This window comes from Eriocheir sinensis, chromosome 55 (assembly GCF_024679095.1).
Source record: "Eriocheir sinensis breed Jianghai 21 chromosome 55, ASM2467909v1, whole genome shotgun sequence".
NCBI lineage: Eukaryota > Metazoa > Arthropoda > Malacostraca > Decapoda > Varunidae > Eriocheir > Eriocheir sinensis.
Window position 1 is genome coordinate 8905244 of NC_066563.1, and position 21172 is coordinate 8926415.

Sequence of the window (21172 nt, forward strand, 5' to 3'; positions counted from 1 at the left end):
AGGAAAGTAAAACAAAGGGTGAAGACAAACAAGAGTAGTGAAGAAGAAAAGGAAGAAAATTAAGGTAGGAAAAGAGTTTAGAGACGAAGAAACTAAGGAAAATGAGTAAAGACAGGGAGTCAAAGAAAAGATGGAGGAAGTTAAAGACAGAGGAAGACAAGATGGAAGTAAAATAACATGACAAGGAAAAAACATAAAAGAAAAGATGGAGGAAGTTAAAGACAGAGGAAGACAAGATGGAAGAAAACAACATAAGGAAAAAAAAGAAAAGAAAAGATGAAGGAAGTTAAAGACAAAGAAAGACAAGATGGAAGTAAAATAACATGACAAGGAAAAAACATAAAAGAAAAGATGGAGGAAGTTAAAGACAGAGGAAGACAAGATGGAAGAAAACAACATAAGGAAAAAAAAAGAAAAGAAAAGATGAAGGAAGTTATAGACAAAGGAAGACAGGACGGAAGAAAATAACATGACAAGGAAAAAAAGAAAAGAAAAGATGAAGGAAGTTAAAGACAAAGGAAGACAAGACGGAAGAAAATAACATGACAAGGAAAAAAAAGAAAAGAAAAAGATGAAGGAAGTTAAAGACAAAGGAAGACAAGATGGAAGAAAATAACATGACAAGGAAAAAAATTAAAAGAAAAGATGAAGGAAGTTAAAGACAAAGGAAGACAGGACGGAAGAAAATAACATGACAAGGAAAAAAAAGAAAAGAAAAGATGAAGGAAGTTAAAGACAAAGGAAGACAAAACGGAAGAAAATAACATGACAAGGAAAAAAAATGAAAGAAAAGATGGAGGAAGTGAAAGACAAAGGAAGACAAGATGGAAGAAAATAACATGACAAGGAAAAAAAATAAAAGAAAAGATGAAGGAAGTTAAAGACAAAGGAAGACAAGATGGAAGAAAATAACATGACAAGGAAAAAAAGAAAAGAAAAGATGAAGGAAGTTAAAGACAAAGGAAGACAAGACGGAAGAAAATAACATGACAAGGAAAAAAATGAAAGAAAAGATGAAGGAAGTTAAAGACAAAGGAAGACAAAACGGAAGAAAATAACATGACAAGGAAAAAAAAGAAAAGAAAAGATGAAGGAAGTTAAATACAAAGGAAGACAAGATGGAAGAAAATAACATGACAAGGAAAAAAAAGTAAAGAAAAGATGGAGGAAGTTAAAGACAGAGGAAGACAAGACGGAAGAAAATAACATGACAAGGAAAAAAAAGAAAAGAAAACGAGACAATTACTAAAAAAAGCGAAAAAAGTGGAAAAAAAGGAGAACAAGGAGGAAGAAACTTAAAAGAGAGGGAGAGATAGGGGAAATTAAGGACAGGGAAAGGAGTTAGTAAGAGGCGGGGAATCGAACCAAGGTGCAAGGGTAAACACGGACAGGAGTGAGGAAGGAGACTTAAGGACACATGAACTAGGTAGCGAATCTATTGAATGGCGAAGTCGTAGATTGCAAAGTCTTGGCAGAGATATCTTGGCGAGTGGTGCCTAAGACTCCTCCTCCTCCTCCTCCTCCTCCTCCTCCTCCTCCTCGTCTTCTTCCTCCCAGCTGGCACTGTGTGTAGCCATAAGCGTGTGTTTGTGGTGGCAGTGGTGTGTAGGTGTGTGTGTGTGTGTGTGTGTGTGTGTGTGTGTGGTGGAGGTGTTAGTGTGTGGTTGTCTCTTGTGGTGGTGGTTGTGTTGATCTTCGGCTCTTTAAACGTGGTAGTGTGTGATGGTGATGGTGGTGATAGTGGTGATGGTGGTGATGGTGGTGGTGTTCCCGTGGTGTATAAAGCGGTGATGATGGTGATTGTGATGCTGGTGATGCTGGTGATAGTGTGTTAGTGTGATAGTGTGTGTGTGTGTGTGTGTGTGTGTGTGTGTGTGTGTGTGTGTGTGTGTGTGTGTGTGTGTGTGTGTGTGTGTGAGAATTCCGTGGGGGTATAAAAGTATTGGTGATGTAACTTTCCTTTTTTTTTCTCTACTTTTTTACTTTTTTTCTCTCTCCTCCGCCTCAGAAAAAAAAAAAAGTTAGCGAAGTTATTTCTGAGGCATTGTGTCGAGGCGCCGAGAGAGAGAGAGACTGAAAACTTAGCAACTATTGTCTTCTCTCTCTCCCTTTTTGTCCTCTTCCTCCCTCCCTCTCTCTCTCCGTTGTCTTTTGTTTTCTTCTTTCCTTCATTCTTTCTGTGGCATTGTCTTCATTCTATAAGTGTTGTATCATTTTTTTCCCCTTTTAATTTTCTTTCCCTTGTCTTCCTTAATCTTTTTCCGCCTTTCTCTAACTTCCTTGTAACATATTCTTTTCTTCCTTTTGTTAGTAAGCTTTGTCTCTTGTTTTTCTTTTAATTTCTTCCTCGTAATAAGATTTTTCCCCATGTTTTTCCTCCTAATCCTTTCTGGCCGCCAATGAGAGAGGTTTTCAGAAAGAAGCGAAAATAAGGACAGAAAAAAGTGAAGATAAGGGAAAGGTTGAAAACTTGCAGAAAAAATAAAGATAAAAAAGGAAGTGATTATCTGATTAATTAAGGAGGGTTGAATGATGAAATAGACAAAAGAGAGTAATTACGAAATGTGGAGATAAATGAGAACAAGAAAAAAAAAAGATGAAAATTGTTGGTGATTAAAAAATTATGTAAAAAAATTATAGGTGTACAATGATTACCAAATGACAGAAAACTCAGTAACAGCTTTGGAAGAGTCAAATGAGGATCCCTGTTTTAAGATACTTGTCAACTAATTACAAGTTCAGAAAAGTCAAATAGAGGTACATTAGTCAATTATTTGCTGCAAGAATATTAAGAAAAGTAGACCAAAAGAAATACCGGGTAATTACAAGCCCATTAGTCAAACTTCAGTTGTAGGTAAGCTACTCGAGACCATAATTAGAGACAGTATTGTGAGTTACCTTGAAAGCCACTCATTAATACACAACAAAAATGTGACTGAACGTGGACATCATTTTTTACTGTGTGTGTGTGTGTTTGTGTGTGTGTGTGTGTGTGTGTGTGTGTGTGTGTGTGTGTGTGTGTGTGTGTGATTCAGTTTCCCTCTTGTGAGTTATGATTGACTTTTTATTTGTATTCATTTTCAATTAAATCACAGTTCTTCACAATTCCTTTCCTCATATTTATTCTATCTCCTTCATTTCCTCATTTGGTAATCATTGTACCTATCATTTTTTTACATTATTTTTTTTCATCACCAACAATTTTCATCTTTTTTTTATTCTCGTTCTCATTTATCTCCACATTTCGTAATTACTTTTTTTTCTGTCTTTACTTCATCATTCAACCCTCCTTAATTAATCAGATAATCACCTCCTTTTTTATCTGTATTTTTCCTGTAAGTTTTCAACCTTTCCTTTATCTTCATTTTTTCTGCCCTCATCTTCGCTTCTTTCTCCTCCTTGTCTCTAATTACTCATTAGTGCCAAGTGGCTTATTCCTTTTTTTTAAACTTTTTATGATCATGTTCTCTTGATTTTTCCGTCTGGTGCTTAGTGTCCTCCTCCTCCTCCTCCTCCTCCTCCTCCTCCTCTTCCTCCTCCTCCTCTTTGCAGTTTTAATCCTTCTAATCCTCTCCAACATTTTTTCCTTCTTATTTTCTTGCTTTTTTTGTTATTTCCAGTGATCAGATTTTGTTCTTTCTAACTTTCCTGTTATTTTTTACTTTCATTCCTGTTTCCTATTTCCTTTCCTTGTCCTGAATTTCATTGTGTTTTCTTGTTTATTTGTTTACTTATAGTGTAGTAATTCATATTTTTCTGATTAATATGTTTTTTTTTTTTTAACGGGTTTTAACAAGTCCATTTATCATTGTTTTCTTATTATATTCCCTCGATTCCTTTTTTTTTAATATCTTTACAAATTCATATTTCCTCTCTCTCTCTCTCTCTCTCTCTCTCTCTCTCTCTCTCTCTCTCTCTCTCTCTCTCTCTCTCTCTCTCTCTCTCTCTCTCACTTTCCACCCTTCCTCTCTTTCTTTATCTCATATATTCCGAAGTGTCCAGAGAGAGAGAGAAAGAAAGAAAAATAAAAAGAAATGAAAGCGGAAGGAAATGATAAAAATAGAGCAGAAGAGAGAGAGAGAAGAAGAGAGAGAGTCAGTGGACCTCGCTTTATTTGGTAGCGTTGGTCGATGAAGTTCGCCGGATCATACATTTAAGAGGAAGACTTTATGTAGTTTCTCTCTCTCTCTCTCTCTCTCTCTCTCTCTCTCTCTCTCTCTCTCTCTCTCTAATGTTCGTTCGTCTTCTTTTTCTTTACTATTTCTTCTTTTACTCTTGTTTATTTTATTTTCTCATCTTTTCCTTTACTTCCTTATTCCTTCTTGCTTCTCTCTCTCTCTCTCTCTCTCTCTCTCTCTCTCTCTCTCTCTCTCTCTCTCTCTCATCCCTTTGGTCTGTTTACTATCTCAAACGTTGCTTCACTCACTCACTCACTCGCTCGCTCTCACTCACTCACTCACTCACTCACTCTCTAACTCACTCACTCACTCACTCGCTTTCACCCACTGAGTCATCCTTCCTCCTTCCCACCTCTCTTCCCCTCCCTCCCTCCTTCTCGCTCTCTCGTCCCATTCCTCCCTTCCCCTCACTCACTTACTCACTCACTCACATAAATCCCAAGAAAGTGGAGGTCGTGGGAAATTGTGTTAAAAACAGACTCGACGATGTGGAAATAATCTCTCTCTCTCTCTCTCTCTCTCTCTCTCTCTCTCTCTCTCTCTCTCTCTCTCTCTCTCTCTCTCTCTCTCTCTCTCTCTCTCTCTCTCTCTCTCTCTCTCTCTCAGCAAATAAATAAGTAAATAAATCAATATGAAAATCGTAAACAAGGAGAAAGAAAACAAGAAAAGAAAGAAAACAAGAAAAGAAAGAAAACAAGAAAAGAAAGAAAACAATAAATCGAAGAAATGAGAAGGAAAAAGAAAACTTAAAAGGCGAATAACTTAGCGAATAAAAGAAAGAAAAAGAAAAAAACAGCGAACAGTTGAGGAAAATAAAAAAAGAAGAGTGAATTAAGAAAAAGAAAGCAAGAAAACAAGAGTGAGTATAGATAAAGAAAAAAAACAAGAGTGAAAAGAGAAAAAAAGGAAGAAAACAAGAGAAAAGGAAGAGTTGAGAAAAAGAAAAAAAGAAAAAAGAAAAAAACAGGAGAGCGAAAAGTTGAAAAAAATAAAGAAAATCAACAAGAAAGTAATCAAAATCAAGTGGAAAGTTAAGAAAAAAATCGATAGATGAAAATATCGCATTAACGAGAACGAGCGAATAGCGGACGAACGGGTTAACGAGACATCTCATAAGCGAATCCTCGTTAGCCAGGCATTGGACGAGGTAGTTAGCGAGAGCCGGAGGAGGAGGAAGAGGAAGAGGAAGAGGAAGGAGGAGGAAGAGGAAGAGGAAGAGGAAGAGGAAGAGGAGCACAGGGCAGGAAACAAGCAAATTACCAAACTACTCTGCCAGTTAGCAAGGCGGCGAGGAATTGAGACAGGGAGGGGAAGGAAGGGAAGGAAAAGAAGGAAGGGAAGGGGAGGAAGAGAAGGAAGTAGATGCAGGGAAGGAAGGCAAGGCTAGGTAGGGAGAGAGCAAGGCAGTAAGGCAGGGTGGCAGTAAGGGAGGGAATGAAAGACAGGGAAGGGAAGGGAGGGGATTGATGATAGGGAAGGGAAGGGAGGGAAGGGAAGAAAGGGAGACAGTAGGGCAAGGATATATCAAGGCAGGGAAGGGAAGGCAGTAAGGAAGGAAAGGCAGGGAGGCAAGGCAAGGGAGGGAGAGGTAGGGAAAGCAGGAAGGAAGGAAAGACAGGGAGGCAAGGCAAGGGAGGAAGGGAGGGAGAGGTAGGGAAAGCAGAAAGGCAAGCAAGGAAACACTAAGGCAGGGAGAGTGCAAGGAAGGGAGGCAGAGGCAAGGGAAGGCAAGGGAACGAGAAGCAATGGCGGTAGCAAGGCAGGGAAGGGAAGGGAGGTTGTAAGCAAGGGAGACAGAGGGAAGGCAAGGCAGGGTGAGGCAGGGAGGAACGTAAATAGCCTAGCAGGAAAATTAGTCAGGCAGTCAAACACGTTATAAGTGAATCAGCCACCCACTCACCCACCGATCCACTCACCCACTCACCCAGCCACCCAGCCACTCACCCACCCAATCACTCACCCACCCAGCCACTCAATCACTCACCCCACCCAGCCACCCAGCCACTCTCACCCAACCACTGACCACTCAACTTGATCACTTGGTCAGCCAGCCAGACATTCAGCCAAGCACTTACACAGCCAGTCAGTCAGTCAAGCATCCACTCAGTCAACCAATCAGTCAGTCAGCCACAAAGTAGGCCAGCCATAAAGCCAGTCATCCAGTCAGCCAAGCATCCACCCATCCAGAAAGCCAGTCAGCCAATCAGCCATCTTTAGCCAGTCAGCCAGCCCAGTTAGAAGTATATCCAGTCAGTTACTCAGCCAACCAGCCAGCCAACTAGCCAGTCAGCCACCCAGTCAGTAATCTATCCATCTCTTCACCCAGTCAGTCAGCCAGTCAGTCACTGATCACCCACCATTTAATCACGAGTCCCTGATTACTCAGCTATCCAGTGCCACAGTTATATTCATCCATCTATCAACCAGTCATCTGATCAGTCATCCATCTAATTCAAGCCAACCAAGTTAATGACCAGTCACTCACTCCTTACAGTGACATCTCTTCCACCAGTCAGTGTCAGTCATCAACTATCTATTCATCCATCTATCCAGCCAGTCAATTCGTCACTCCTCCAGTCAACCAATCAGTCTGTCTCATCAACCAGCCAGTCTGTCAGCCCTCATCAGCCAACCAGTCAGTCATCTATTCAGCCAGTCACTCACTCTGCAATTGACCATCTCTTCAGCCAGTCAGTCAACCCATGCAGCCGTCCATCTCTTCAATGATCAGTCAGCCAGGCAGCCGTCAAGTGTAATCACTCAGTCAATAAACTGGACTTGTATCGCGAGAAATTGCGTCAGCAGTTACTTTTAAGAGGAAGCGATTGTGGGAGTACCTCGTGGAAGGGAAGAGTGGGAGAGAGAGAGGAGAGAAGTATACAGAGAGAGGAGTGTAGAAGGTAGTGTGTGTGTGGGAGAGAGAGATAGAAGAAGTAGAATAGAGAGAGAGAGGAGTGGAGAAGGAAGTGTGTGGGAGAGAGAGAGATAGAAGAAGAAGGGTGAGAAAGTGGAAAGAGTGTGCACTGGGAGAGAGAGATGAAAGAGGAATAGACAGAGAGGTGGAGAAGGAAGTGTGTGTGGAGAGAGAGAGATGGAAGAAGAAGAATAGAGAGAGTGGAGTAGAGAGGAAGTGTGTGTGAAAGAAGAATGAGAGAGAGAGGGTGGAGGAAGGAGTGTGTGTGTGGGAGAGAGATGAAGAAGAAGAGATAGAGAGTGGAGTAGAGAAGAGGAGGTGTGGGAGAGAGAAAGAGAGATAGAGGAAGAAGAATAAAGAAAAAGGGGTGAAGAAGGGAAGTGTGAAGGAGACGAGAGAAACATAGCAAGCAGAAAGAATTGAGAAGATGAAAGAAAACACAATAAAGAGAAAGGAATGAAGAAGTAAAAGAGAGGAGTAAGGAGAAAGTGAGAGAGAGAGAAACAGAATAAAGAGGAAAAGAATTGTAGAAGGGAAGTGTGAGGGAGCAGAAAAGACGAAAGAGAGAATACGATAAAAAGAGGAAGAAAAGAAGTGTGGGAGCAAGGAAGAAGTGAAGAATGAACAAAGAAGAACAGATAAAGAGGAAGGGATGTAGAAGGGAGGAACAAGAAGACGGAGAACACGATAAAGAAGGGAAGAAGAGAAAAATTAAGACGGAAGAAGATAAAACATAATAATGAGAAAGAAGCAAAACGCGAAGGAGAGAAAATACAAAAAAAAAGAACACAATAAATAAATGAATAAGAAGAAGTAAACAGGAAGAGAGGAGATGAGAGAGAACACAGTAAAGAGGAGGTAGAGAGGAGTGAAGAAGAGGCGAACGAGGATGCGGAAGAGCAGAATAAAGAGGAAGAGGTGGAGAGAACGTAATAAAAGAGGAATTGAAGAAGTGGAAGAAGAAGGAAAACAAAATAATGAAGAGAAAGTGAAGCGAAGCGTAGGAAGCGAGGAGACGAGAGAGAACATGATAAAAGAGGAAGAGACGAAAAACAAAAAGCGTAGAAGAAGAGGAGAAGAAAGAGAACACAAAGATGATAAAAGTGAAGGAAAACGAAGAAAAAGAAAGAGGAAGCGAGAGAAAACACGATAAAGAGGAAGAAATGAAGCAAGAAAAAAAGAGAAAATAAAATAAAGAGAAAAAGTGAATAGGCGAAGCGGAAAAGAGAAAGAGAAAACAATAAAAGGGAAGAATGAAGAAAGGAGAAACAGGGAAGCAAGAGAGACATGATAAAGAGGAAGAAAGGAGGAGTGGAGAAATAAGGAAACAAGAGAGAAAACAAAATAAAGAGGAAGGGAGAGCAGCTCGGAGGATGAAGAAGCAGGAAATACGTGATAATACATAATAAAGAGAAGCATAGGATAATGGAGTAAGGGGAAGGGAAGAAGGGAAAGAGAAACAAGAAGAAGAAGAAGAAGAAGAAGAAGAAGAAGGAGAAGAGTAAACAAAGAAGAAACGGTGTGTTATATAAGAAGCAGAAAAGATGAAGAAGAGGAAGAAGAAGAAAAAGAAGAAGAAGAAGATGAAGAAGAAGAAGAAGAAGAAGAAGAGGAAGAAAGAGAACAAACAAAGAAACGGTGTGCAGTATAAAGACGCAGAGAAGAAGAAGAAGAAGAAGAAGAAGAAAAAGAACAAATAGGAGGCAATGTGGAGTGGAAAGAACTAAAAAGGAAAAACAAACAAACAAACAAACAAATAAACAATCAAACTGGAGCTAAGAAAAATAAGAATGCAAAAAAAAAAAAAAAAGAATAGAAGCGAATAAACAAGAAGCAATAATAAGGAAAAAAAAAACTGTAAAAGAAAAATAATGAAAAAAGGAAAGGACAAAAAGGCAACAGGAGGAATATGAGAAAACAGGAAGGAAAAGAAAAGCAAATGAAAAACAGAAGGAAACAAAGTAGAAAGAAAAATAGAAGACAGAGACAAAGAAGAAAATAGTTACAGATGAGTATAGACACAAGACAACACGGACTAGAAGAGATAAAAAAAGAAAACAGGCTGCAGAAAGAAAAAGAATAAGCAAGAATTTGTTGACAAGAAAAAAAATAGGAAACAAAGAAACTAGTAATATAAATAAGATACAGTAATAGATTTAATACTAAGAAAAACGGATGCAGGAAAAAGAAACTGAAGCAGAGAATTGTCAGAAAGGAAAACAAGGAAAGCAAGAAACTAGTAACATAAGAACAGGCAAAGTAATGGAAGTTATACTAAGAAAAACGCATGCAGGAAGAAGAAAATGAAGCAGAAAATTGTCTTAAAGGAAAAACAGGGAGACAAGAAACCAGCAATACAAAGAAAAAGTAAATGTGAAGTAAATGCCGGAGAAATAACAATGTGAGGTAACAGAGAAAATTGGCTCAAGGGGAAACAAAGAGACATAGGAAGAGAACAAAGTAGACTCCAAAGAAACAAAAGGAATGCAGTGTGGAGAGACAGAGAAAATTGACTCAGGGGGAAACAGAGACACAAAGGAAGAGAACAAAGTAGATAACAAAGAAACCAAAGAAGGAATGCAAAATATGAAGAGACGGAGAAGAGACAGACCCTCCCCCCCCAAAAAAAAAGAAAGAGAAAGAGAAATAGAAAAAGAAACAGAACATAGACTCGGATGTTGAAGAGACCCGAAACAACAACAACAACAACAACAACAACAATAACAACAACAACAAAATAATGCAGTAGTAATAGAAAGAAAGAAAAAGTGAATTATATAAAGAAAACAAGACAAAAAATAAATCAGACAGAAAATTGAGTCAGACGAGAGAGAGAGAGAGAGAGAGAGAGAGAAGGGAGGAAAAAAGCTGTAATTAGAGGAAAACAAATAACGTAAGAGTAAGATAAAGATAAATAATAAAAGAAATAAAGAAAACAAAAATAAATAAAGCAAGCAAGATAGAAAGCGAGACAACACACACACACACACACACACACACACACACACACACACACACACACACACACACACACACACAGATATAAACAAACAGACAATAAACAAATCAAAACAAACACGTATGATTCTTTTTTTTTTTGTCGGGCGAGAGGGATGACTTACGTATTGTTGTTGTTGTTGTTGTTATTACTGTTGTCTTTTTGTGCTATAGTTTATTTTTTTGGTTGTTATTCTTGTCATATTATTGGCGTTATAGATTGGTTGTTGTTGTTGTTATTGTTGTTGTTATTTATTGTCTTTATTTGTTGTTGTTGTTGTTGATGTTGTTGTTGTTGTTGTTGTTGTTGTTGTCCTCGTTTCTGACATAGCAAAGAAAAAAAACATAAAAACAAACTTCAATACATAAATTAGAATAAAAATACAATACACTTATACGATGCTACGATATAGTACTATACTGCGTTCCTATGCGATAACACGATACTAAAAATCAGAATAGTCAGGCTAAGTTTCAGAAGACCTGACATCGATACTCCATCTTGAAAATATTAAATTATTGGAAGAGAGAGAGAGAGAGAGAGAGAGAGAGAGAGAGAGAGAGAGAGAGAGAGAGAGACGCAAATAAATATAGTAAATAACAAAAGGTCGGTATAGTCATCATCATCATCATCATCATCAGGACAGGATATAACGACTGATTGGTTATTTAGTCAGGATTGAAGGTCGTTCCGCCTATCTCACGTCATTGGCTGGCCGTCTGTCTGTCTGTCTGTCCATCTACCAATCATAGCACAGTTGGCATGACGTGGACCAATCGCGTGCATTGTTGAAGGCATTATGTAGAATCCTTTGTCTTGATGCACTGGAGGGAAGAGAAGGAGGAGGAGGAGGAGGAGGAGGAGGAAGAGGAGATTCAAGAGGAAGGAATGGCAATCAGACGAGGGGGAGAGGAAACTGAAAGGATGAGAAGAAGGAGGAGGAGTAGAATGAGGCTATACTGGAGTGCAAGCAAAAGGATGGGAGAGGAGACTGTGTAAGGAGGAAGAGGAGGAAGAGGAGGAGGAGGAGTTGGAAGAAAAAAATAAAGACAAGGGTTTAGGAAGAGCAAAGCCATTAAGAAGAGGAGGAGGAGGAGGAGGAGGAGGCGGAAGAGGAGGAGGAGGAAGAAGAAGAAGAGGAAGAAGGAGAAAAAGAGGAAAGAAAAAAAAGGAGGAGGAGAGGAGGAGGAGGAGGAGGAGGAGGAGAAGGAGAAGGAGAAGGAGAGTGGAGTTAAAGGAAGTACAAGCAAGATGGAGGAGGAGAGGAAGACAGTATCAGGAGGAGGAGGAGGAGGAGGAGGAGGAAGAGGAGGAGGAGGAGGAGGGGGAGGGAGGGAAGAAGGAGTGAGAGAGGTGAGTTGGTAGTTCTTTTCTAACCACAAAAACAAAATAGAGCAGAGGAAGGAGGAAAAGGAGTGGTTGGCAGAGAGAGAGAGAGAGAGAGAGTTTAAGGACACTTGACACTTTTCGTGCTGTCTGTGTGTGTGTGTGTGTGTGTGTGTGTGTGTGTGTGTTGAAATAAAAGTAAAAAGCATATGATAGTGAGTATATGTGAAACAGTACATGAAAGGTTCTTGTGTTGCGAAGGCACAATATGTGTGTGTGTTTCTGTGTTCTTTCCTGGTTGTTGTGTTTCTACGATCAGGTGTTCTCAGACGCTCCCGAATCTACTGTTCTGGGCAACTCCAGATTTCCAGAGATCGAGGAGATTAATCGAGGTTTTCATAGTGTTTCACAGTGCAGTACAGAAGAAGGTCAAACTATACCATCAGGGTCATAAAGCTACCCATGGAAATGTTGGAACTCAGCCTTGTCAAATGTGTAACTGACATTGAAATGTTTAAAAAAAAGCTGTAACCCCGTAATAATAAATGTCTTGTTCATGGTTGGCCTCGCTTGCAGAAAAAGTGAAGGGATCATGTTATTTTTTTTTGAAACGAAGACAATCTCCTCCTCCCCTCCCCACCCCCACCTGTAGGGGAAGACAGGTTGGAGTACTTGGATTAACAGTGAGGTGGGAGAGTGGAGTACGTGATAGGTGTGGAAGAGGTTGATTAGTGGAAAGTCAAAACAAGGTGTGGAAGTGAAAGTGCGGAAAATGAGTTTAGTTAGTGGACCAAAAAAGAAGGTAGAAACAGGCCCTTGTGTTGTGGAAGAGTTGATTTGTTTTGTGTTTCCTGAGCCTCGTTGTGTTTCTGAATGTCTAGTGTTCATGGATGACCCTACAACATGTACAGGAAAAGATGTGAACAGTGGAAAAAAATAAAGAAAAAAACGTGACTTTATGGTTTTAAAAGGCAGAACAATACATTAAGTGGAAGGAAAAATGGTTCTCTCTTTCTATAATTGTTTCATTTTAAACACTTCATCCCTACATCTGGTCTGTGACAAAGAGTGTCGGAAATGGAAAATAAATAATGCACTGTATTTATGACATAAAACAGGAGAGAAATGAACACTAAAATGGAAATAAAAGTGAAGGAAATTATTAAAGTTTTATAAAATATGCAATACTAATTTCCTCACCTTTGCTAATGAACTCTTACTAATTTTAGAAGGTAATTATATATTGTTTGTGAAGTTAAATAAATGAAAGTGAACATTAAAAGTGAAAGTGGTGGAAAAACAATTTAGTGTTATGATGAAAAATCCACATTGTTGTATAAATAACCTTTTTTGTGTAATTGTCTGGGCATTATTATTTTGTGTTCGGGGTAAAAAATAAAAAAAAGAAGACGTGAAGGTGTAAATGAAATGTTTAAAAATGTCGCCCCTTAATAAATGTCTTGTTCGTGGTTGGCTTCACTTGTATGCAGAAAAAAGAAAAGGAATCAGGTATCTTTTTTTTTTAGAAACGAAGTGTGTGAAAAGTCTTAGCTCGTATAATAGGACACAAATTTCGTCATAGAACACCTGTTGACAAAACTCCTTAGGAGCAAGGCTTTCTTTTAGAGATTTTCAGGGTAGTAGTTTATGACCCTGGTGGTAGTGTGACCTTCCTCTGTACCATGAACCTTAAAACCTCATTAGAGACCAACATCGACAGGGGCTCATAGTTGTGGGCATTTCCAGGGGTAGTTTTATGACCCTGGTGGTAGTGTGACCCTTCCTCTGTACCATGAACCTTAAAAACACTCATTAGAACCCAACTGATTCGACAAGGCTTTCATAGGAGTTGTGGGCATTTCCAGGGGTAGTTTTATGACCCTGGTGGTAGTTTAACCCTTCCTCTATACCGCGAACCTTAAAAACACTCATTAGAACCCAACTGATTCGACAAGGCTTTCATAGGAGTTGTGGGAATTTTCAGGAGTAGTTTTATGACCCCGGTGGTAGTTTGACCCTTCCTCTATACCGCGAACCTAAAGAAACACTCATTAGAATCCGATTGATCCCCTCTTTGACCTTTAGAAAGAGCTGATGTGAGAAGCAAAAGTGTCTTATAATACTAACGGAAGTAATGTTGATTCGTCGGTCGATCTTAGAAACTAGGAAATGGCCTTAACCCGTCCGCTGCGATTGGCACGGATTTCGCCTTCACTGGTAACCTGGTAACATATTCTCCCAGGTCTTTCTCTGGCTCTATGGTGGATGGATAGTGGGTTCCCATGTGATATTGGTGTGCTGGATATCCCTCCCAAGGTGCAGGACCACACTATTTCTTCTTCATTGAATTGCCTTGAACCTTTTGCTTCTCTCCTGTAGCTCAGTAATGTCTTCTTATAGAAATCCATGATCAAGGGTTAAAATATAACTACTAAATGACATGAAGATGGAAAATAAATTGTACTAAATGGCTTGATGATACAAAATAAGCGACTAAATGGCGTGAGCATATAGAAAGAACTATACTAAATGGCCTGTAGGGATAAATGGTACTACTAAATGGCCTAAAATATAACAGAAATAACTAAATGGCCCTGAGATACAAAGGAAAATTTTAAATGCCCTGAAACTATTAAAGAAACGCTATCTCCACTGCTTCACTTCACTTCTTCATTTCTCTTCACTTCACTTCACTTCACTTCGTCTGCTCTTCTGTGTCCCGGCGCCGCGTGAAGGTAAGGAAGGGCGGATGTGGATAAGGAAGGGAGTGAATGGGTAGAAGGAGGAATAGGGTAGCAAAGGGTGAATGGGTAACAAAGGAGTGAATGGGTAGGAAAGGGGAGTGAATGGGTGAGGAGGAGTGAATGGGTAGGAAGAGAAAGTGAATGGTTAAGTAAGGGATTTAATGGGTAAGTAAGGTAGGTTGTGGGCAAGGTAGGTAGGGGTGGGTAAGTAAGAAAGGATGGAGGGAAGGGTTTGAAGGAGAGGTAGGAAGGACGCAAGGGATGGAGTGGTTAAGGAAGGGAGTAAAGAAAAAGAATGCAAGTAGAAAGACAGAGGGAGGGAGTGAAGGAAAGAAAGGGAAGGAAGGAGAGAATGAAGGAGGGAAGGGAGGAAGTGAAGGAGAGGAAGGAAGGAAGGAAGGGGAGTAAAAGGAATGCAAGTAGAAAGACAAACAGGAGGGAGGAGTGAAGGAAAGGATGGAAGGAATGGAATGAAGGAGGAAGGGAGGAAGTGAAGGAGAAAGAAGGAAGTGAAGGAAGGAAAAAGGAAGGAAGGAAGGGAGGAAGGGATGGGTGTGGTAAGTAATGGAAGGAGTCAGTGAATAATGAAGGTGAGGTAAGGTAGAGAAGGGAGGAAGTGAGGAGAGGAAGGAAGAGAAAGGAAAACAAACAGTGAGTCAGATACATTTTAACCCCAGAGCTGTGTGTAATAACACTTCTCGGCGTGTGTCTACATTTACATTAATCTAAATCTCTCATAATTATTCTTGTCGCTGGACCCCTCATGTGGTGTTGGGAGGAGGAGGAGGGAGGAGGACAGGGAGGAGATTGCGTGTTGATGTTAGTGTAGAAAGATAAAGAGGTTGATGAGAAAGGATGAGGATGAGGAGGACGAGGAGGAGGAGGAGAAAAACAAGGAGAGATAAAGGAAGCGTTAGAGAAGGAACGAAAGAGGAGGAGATCTGGAGATACGGAGATAAGAAAGGAGGAAGAGGAGGATGAAAAAACAGAAAGGAAGAGGATGAGAAAAAGAAGAAGTAAGAGGAAGGAAAGGAGGAGGAGGAGGAGGAGGAGGAAGCAAAGACAAGAAACTCAAAGAAGGAGGAAAGAAATTAAAATCAAAGCCAAATCAAGGAAATTAAGCTCGAGTGTTGAGAGAGAGAGAGAGAGAGAGAGAGAGAGAGAGAGAGAGAGAGAGAGAGAGAGAGAGAGAGACATGAAGAAAGAAAGATGAAAATTGGGTGAAAGCAACATAAAATAAACACAGAATGAAAGAAAAATCAAGAAAAGAAAAGAAAGAAAGAAGGAAATAATAGGAAAAAAAGAGGAAAAGGTAGAAAGAAAAGGAAGGAATTGACGGAAGTAGAAAAAGAGGAAAAAGAGAAAATTGAAGGAAGGAAAATAGAATTGGAAAGAAAAGAAAGAGAGAGAAAGGAAGAAAAAAATTAGAAAACTTGTAGAGTAGAGAAAACAGGAGAAAAAGAAAAGGAAAAAAAAAATAGTATGTTATATTTAGTTTGATTCTCTCTTTTCTTTTTCTTTTTCTTTGTTGGTTTGCAGTCTCCTATTTTGGTTGTATTTTCCACCTGCTTCTGCCTGCTTTTCTTGTTCCTCCTCCTCCTCCTCCTCTCACTCAGTGAACACTTATGGAGAATGTGAAGGAAGGGAAAAAAACAGGAGGAGAGTGGATAAGACAGGAAGTGCATTGGAAGAAGGAGGAGGAGGAGGAGGAGGAGGGAGAGGAGGAAGTGGAGGAGGAGGTGAAGGAAGGAGAGAGAAAAAAATAACTGAGGAAGAGAGTGGAAAGTAGACAGGAAATGAATGGGTAGCAGTAGGAGGAGAAGGAGGAGGAGGAGGAGGAGGAGGGAGAGGAAGTAGATGATGAGGAGGAAGATAAAGAAGGAGGAAAAAGATCATTCACTTTTGAGAGAAGAAAAAAATAACATAGAAAGAAAATGAAAAAAAAGTTATAGTAAGGAAGGAACGAAAGAGGATGAGAGAAAAAAAAGGAGAGGAAGAGGACGATATGGGAAGAAAGGAAGGAAAAAAGAGAGAGAGAGAGAGAGATTGCTTAGAGACAAAAATGTATTACGAGTGAGTGGTATGGAGTGTGGCAGAGAGAGGAAGGAAGTTGAGGAAAGGAAGTGAGAGAGAGAGAAAGAGGGAGGAGAGAGGAAGTGAAGAAGGAGGAGGAAGAGGAGGAGGAGGAGGAGGAAGAGAAGGAGGTAAAGGAGACAAGAGAACCGGATATGACACTCCGGTTAAACTTGATTCGCTTCGTACAAAGAAAAAAAAAGAAAAGGGAAAAGATGGAAAAGATGAAAAATAATGAATATGTTAAAAAGAAAACAGAAAAAAATGAGTGAAAAAATAGAAAAAAATAGGAAGAGTAGCAGTTTTTGTACACACACACACACACACACACACACACACACACACACACACACACATATTGGAGAGGCACTAGTGATGTTTACCAGTGAAGGAGAAGTAAGCAAGATTATAAAAAAAAAAGACTCACTCGCTGCAAATCCATTGGCGTGCTGGGTCACTCAACATCATTACTGAGTTTTCATTTAACAGCCATATATCAACATCATCATTCATCATCATCATCATTATTATTTCAATAGTACTAATTCCTACAGTTTAAAATTTCAACGTACTCCATCTGTCTGTTTTCCTCCCATCAAATCCTATATCTCATAAATCAATTCCTTCTTATGTAAGCATACAATTTATGGGTAACAGCGACGTGACCTCATAAGCGCCTGTCATTTCACCGAAGCTTTGATGGTGTGACCATTCGTTCCTGACCTTAAGGTGTTTGATTAATTTTTCCCTATTTTTCTTTTTCTTTCTTCTTCTTTTTCGTTTTCTTTTTTTCTTTCTCCTTTTCTTTAACTCTTCTTTTTTCCTTTTCTTTTTCTTTTAACTCCTCCTCCTCCTTCCTTTATCATTTATCTTCTTTTCCTTTCGTCCCTTTTTCCATTTATTTTTCACTTTCTTCATGTTTTCCTTTCCATCATTCTCTCCTTTAATTTTCTTTCCCTTTTTGTTTTCTTTTCGTTTTTCTTCCTTTCCTTCTTTTCCTTCTCCTTTCATATCCTTTTTCTTTTCTTTTTCTCTCCCTCTTCTTCCATTTATTTTTCCACTGTCTACTTTCCTTTCCTTTCCATCTTTCTTTCCTTTTATTTTCTTTCCTTTTTCCTCTGCCTCCTTTCCACCACTTCCTGTCTTCTTTTTTTCCTCCCTTCCTTTCCTCTTTCCATTGTACTTATTCCTTCCCTAATTCTCTTCGGATCTTCTCTCAGACAATTATTTTTATATTTTTAGAAAGGATAGCTTGAGTCTCTTTTTCATGCTCATTATCATTATTGTTGTTATCATCATCATCATCATCATCATCTTCATTGTCGTGTTCATTATCGTAGCTCAGACTTCTTCTTCATTCTCCACCATAACACTTTTAAGCCATCACAGGGTATTCGATTCCTGTCATGGAGACATCGATCCCCATAAAGTCCTGAATCACTCATTTATGCTCACATTGTACTTGTATTATATAAATAAACTCTCTCACTGCTTGTTTCTCTGTCTATTTGTTTGTCTCTCTCTCCGGCCTCATAGCTAAATGTTTTGCTGTAAATCTCTCTCTGTCTACTTATTTGTTTTGTTTGTCTGTTCTCTCTCTCTCTCTCTCTCTCTCTCTCTCTCTCTTCATCATCGGAATAGGTATTTTTCAAAATTATCTACATGTATCCTTTTCAAAGTATGCTTATCACTTTTCGTTTTCTTAATTCTTCCTTTAGCTTGATTTTCTTCCTATGGTTTCCTTTCATATGTTCTAGGAGGTCATATCACGTGTAGATTTATCTATCTATCATATCTATTTATCTGTCTATTGTTCTAATTCCGCCGTCTCATTCCATTCTTTTATATAACAGAAACAAACCTTTTTGAACAAGCAAGATTTGAACTACATTGTTTTACCTTTTTTCTTTCTTTCTTTCTTGAGTTAGACAAAAATTTCCTTGCATTTTCCATATTTCTTCCTCTTCAGCTTCCTTCAACAATCTTTCCTCCTTCTTCCTCTGCTTCAACTAACTTCTTCTTCCAGCCATCTTTCTTTTCTTCATTCAGTTCGTTATCATCCTTTCCTTTTGTCTAGATATAGATTTCCCCATTTTCTTTTTCTCTCAAACTTCAGCCATTTATAAATTTCATCAACTATCCCTCTTTTCTTTCTTCCTGTCCTCTGTTTCTTCCTTGTTTTCCCTCTTCTATCTTTCTTAATATGAGATGGAGATTCATTGTTTTTTCCCCCTCTTTCTTTTCTTTCTTATTCTTTCTTCCTGTCCTCTCTTTCTTTCTTGTTTTCCCCCTTCTATCTTCCTTAATATGATATGGAGATTCACTGTTTTTTTCCCTTTTTTTCTTTTATTCTTTCTTTTTCTTTCTTTCCTATCTTTATTTCCTCTTCTTCATACGTTCCGGATCACACCACTTCCAGGCAAAGCTCGCGGCACACTTGTCAGGTTTTCATGGAAGCCGAGAGATAAAAATACTGATGAATGTCGAGAATTAGTCCCGCGTCTGTGCCCCAGGTAACGCGATCTCACCTGTGTGCTGGAGGGAGGGAGGGAGGAAGGGAGAGAAGAGGGAGGAGGGAGAGGGAGAAGTAAGGGTGAAATGATGGATTGAAAAAGGGAAGGATGGAGGAAAGGAGGCCTCGATGCATGGAAAGAGAGAGAACGGGATGAGAGGAGAGAAAGATATGGAGGGAAGGAGAGAAAGGGAAGGATGGAGGAAAGAAAGTGTGGATAGATGGAAATAGTAAGGAACAGAGGAATAGAGAAATAGGAAGGAAGGAAAGAAGGGAGGTGAAGAGCAAACAAGAGAAGAATTGAGGGAGAAAAGGAAATGGATGAAAAAAAGGAAGGATGGAAGGAATGGAGAGAATGAGAGAGAAAGAAAGATGAAAAGAGAAAAGGAGAGAAGGATGGAGAGAGAGAAGGAGAGGGAGAAGAGAAAGGAATAGAAAGAGGTAGGAGAGAGAGAGAGAGAGAGAGAGAGAGAGAGAGAGAGAGAGGAGGAGAAGTCTATATCGTATTAGAGGATAATTTATTTCTCTCCTTCTCTTTTCACTATTAACTCTCTCTCTTTTCGTCCTTCCACTCCTTTTCTTTCCTTCCTCTTCTTTCTCTCATTCCTTTCTCTATCCTTTCCTCTCACCTCCCTTTCTGTTTTTTCTGTCTGTTCTTCCTTCCTTCCTTTTCTCTAATTTACACTTCAACCTTCTCTTCTTCCTTTTCCTTCCTTTCAATCATTCATTCCTTCATTATTTAACTTCTCCTTCTTCATTTCATTATTCTCTCTTCTCTTTATTTCTCGTTCCTCTCCTCTCATCCACTCTCTCTCCTTACTTTCTCCTCATACCTACTTCCTCCCTACCTCCTATCTTTCCTCCCTCATTTCCTTTTCCTCCTCCTCCTCCCTCCATTCTTCCCTCCATTCACTCATTTAATTCTGTTTGTCCTCCTTCTTTCCTCGTCCTCTCTTCCTCCTCCTCCTCCTCCCTCCTCACATTTCCTTCCTGTTCCCTACCTTTCCCCTCCTTGCCCTCTCATTTACCAACACAGGTGAATGGTGACAGTAAAGTGAGGAAAGGCTAAGGTGAATCATTAAACCCCACCTATAAGGTGTGTGTTTGGGGGGAGGGGGAGTGAGAAGAGAGAGATGGAAGGAAGAAAAAGTGGTGTTGTGTGTTAGAGAGAGAGAGAGAGAGAGAGAGGAGAGAGAGAGAGAAAAGAAAGAGAGGAAGAGAGATGGAAAGGAGAAGGAGAAAGGAGGAAGAAAGAAAGGAAGGAAAGGAGAGGAAGGAGGAAGAGAAAGAAGAGAAAGGAAGGAGGAAAAGAAGAGGAGGGAGGAGGAAAAAGAAGAGAAAGGAAGAAAGGAAAGGAGAGAAGAGGTGGAAGAAAAAAGAAAATAAAGGAAAGGGAGGAGGAAGTGGAGGAAAGAGAAGAGGGAAGGAGGAAGGAATGGAAGGAAGAGAAAACCGAGAGTGATACTGGGGGAGAACTTGGAGGGAGGAAGAGGAGGAGGAGGAGGAGGAGGAGGAGGAGGAGGAGGAGGTAGTGAAGGAATTGTAACAGAGAGCAAGATCGATTGTATTCAAATATTCATTTTATTTTCTTATTTTTTTTTTCTTTTTCTTTTGTCATTGTTTTTGTGTTATTTTTTATTGCCATTTCATCATTTTCATTCCTCTTGTATTGATTCCTCATTAATCTCACTCCATTACTCTCTCTCTTCTCTCTCTCTCTCTCTCTCTCTCTCTCAAATTGCGTTCATCAATCTTAATTTTGTTCTATTTTAAACTTTCAGGTAATTTAGTTTTCTTTTTTCTCTTTTTTTTCGTAATGCAATTTTTAACGTGACGTGACTCGGAAAATTAAGGGAGTTAATTTTCTTTATTTTTTATTACTTTTCAAGTTTTATTCACATGTAAAATGACCACCTGGGATATTACTTTCAGTCTTATTTGTAATATTAATATTATTATTATTATTATTATTATTGTTGTTGTTTTTGTTGTTTTTGTTGTTGTTGTTTGCATAAATACATCGATTTTTTGTGTTTGTTTTTGAGTGGTTTGTGTGTGTGTGTGTGTGTGTGTGTGTGTGTGTGTGTGTGTGTGTGTGTGTGTGCAGTCCTTTCAATATTGCGATACACTGCACACTCGGAAATCAAAGGTTAGAATTAAAACTGCAGATCAAAGGCGAAGACTTGGACCAGAATCATGTCAGTTTAACCTTTCATCATATTTTTACTTCTATTTTTATTTTTTTGTATTTTATTTCCGTTTTCTCTTTCATGTTAATCTCCTTTCGGCGTATCGCATCATATCCTCTCACTTTTTTTTTTTTGCTTTATTTTTCTTATATATTTGTTTGTTGATTATTATTATTTTTTTTGGTACGTGCTTTAAGTAATACGTTAAATTTATTACTAGTTTCGTATTGTACTAACA

General features: G+C 39.2%; 1 protein-coding gene across 4 annotated transcripts in view; it reads left to right on the plus strand.

Moving 5' to 3' along the window:
* Nucleotides 1-1662: 1662 nt before the first annotated feature.
* Nucleotides 1663-21172, plus strand: part of LOC126984029 (FYVE, RhoGEF and PH domain-containing protein 4-like) — a 100974-nt gene continuing 81464 nt past the window's right edge. Inside the window, exon 1 of one of the 4 annotated variants that reach the window (XM_050837382.1) lies at nt 1663-1712. The gene's annotated coding sequence lies outside the window, so the exon portion shown is untranslated. Of the gene's footprint in view, nt 1713-13886; nt 14152-21172 lie in introns of those variants that run through there. The other 3 variants (XM_050837385.1, XM_050837384.1, XM_050837383.1) reach the window with 3 other exon arrangements.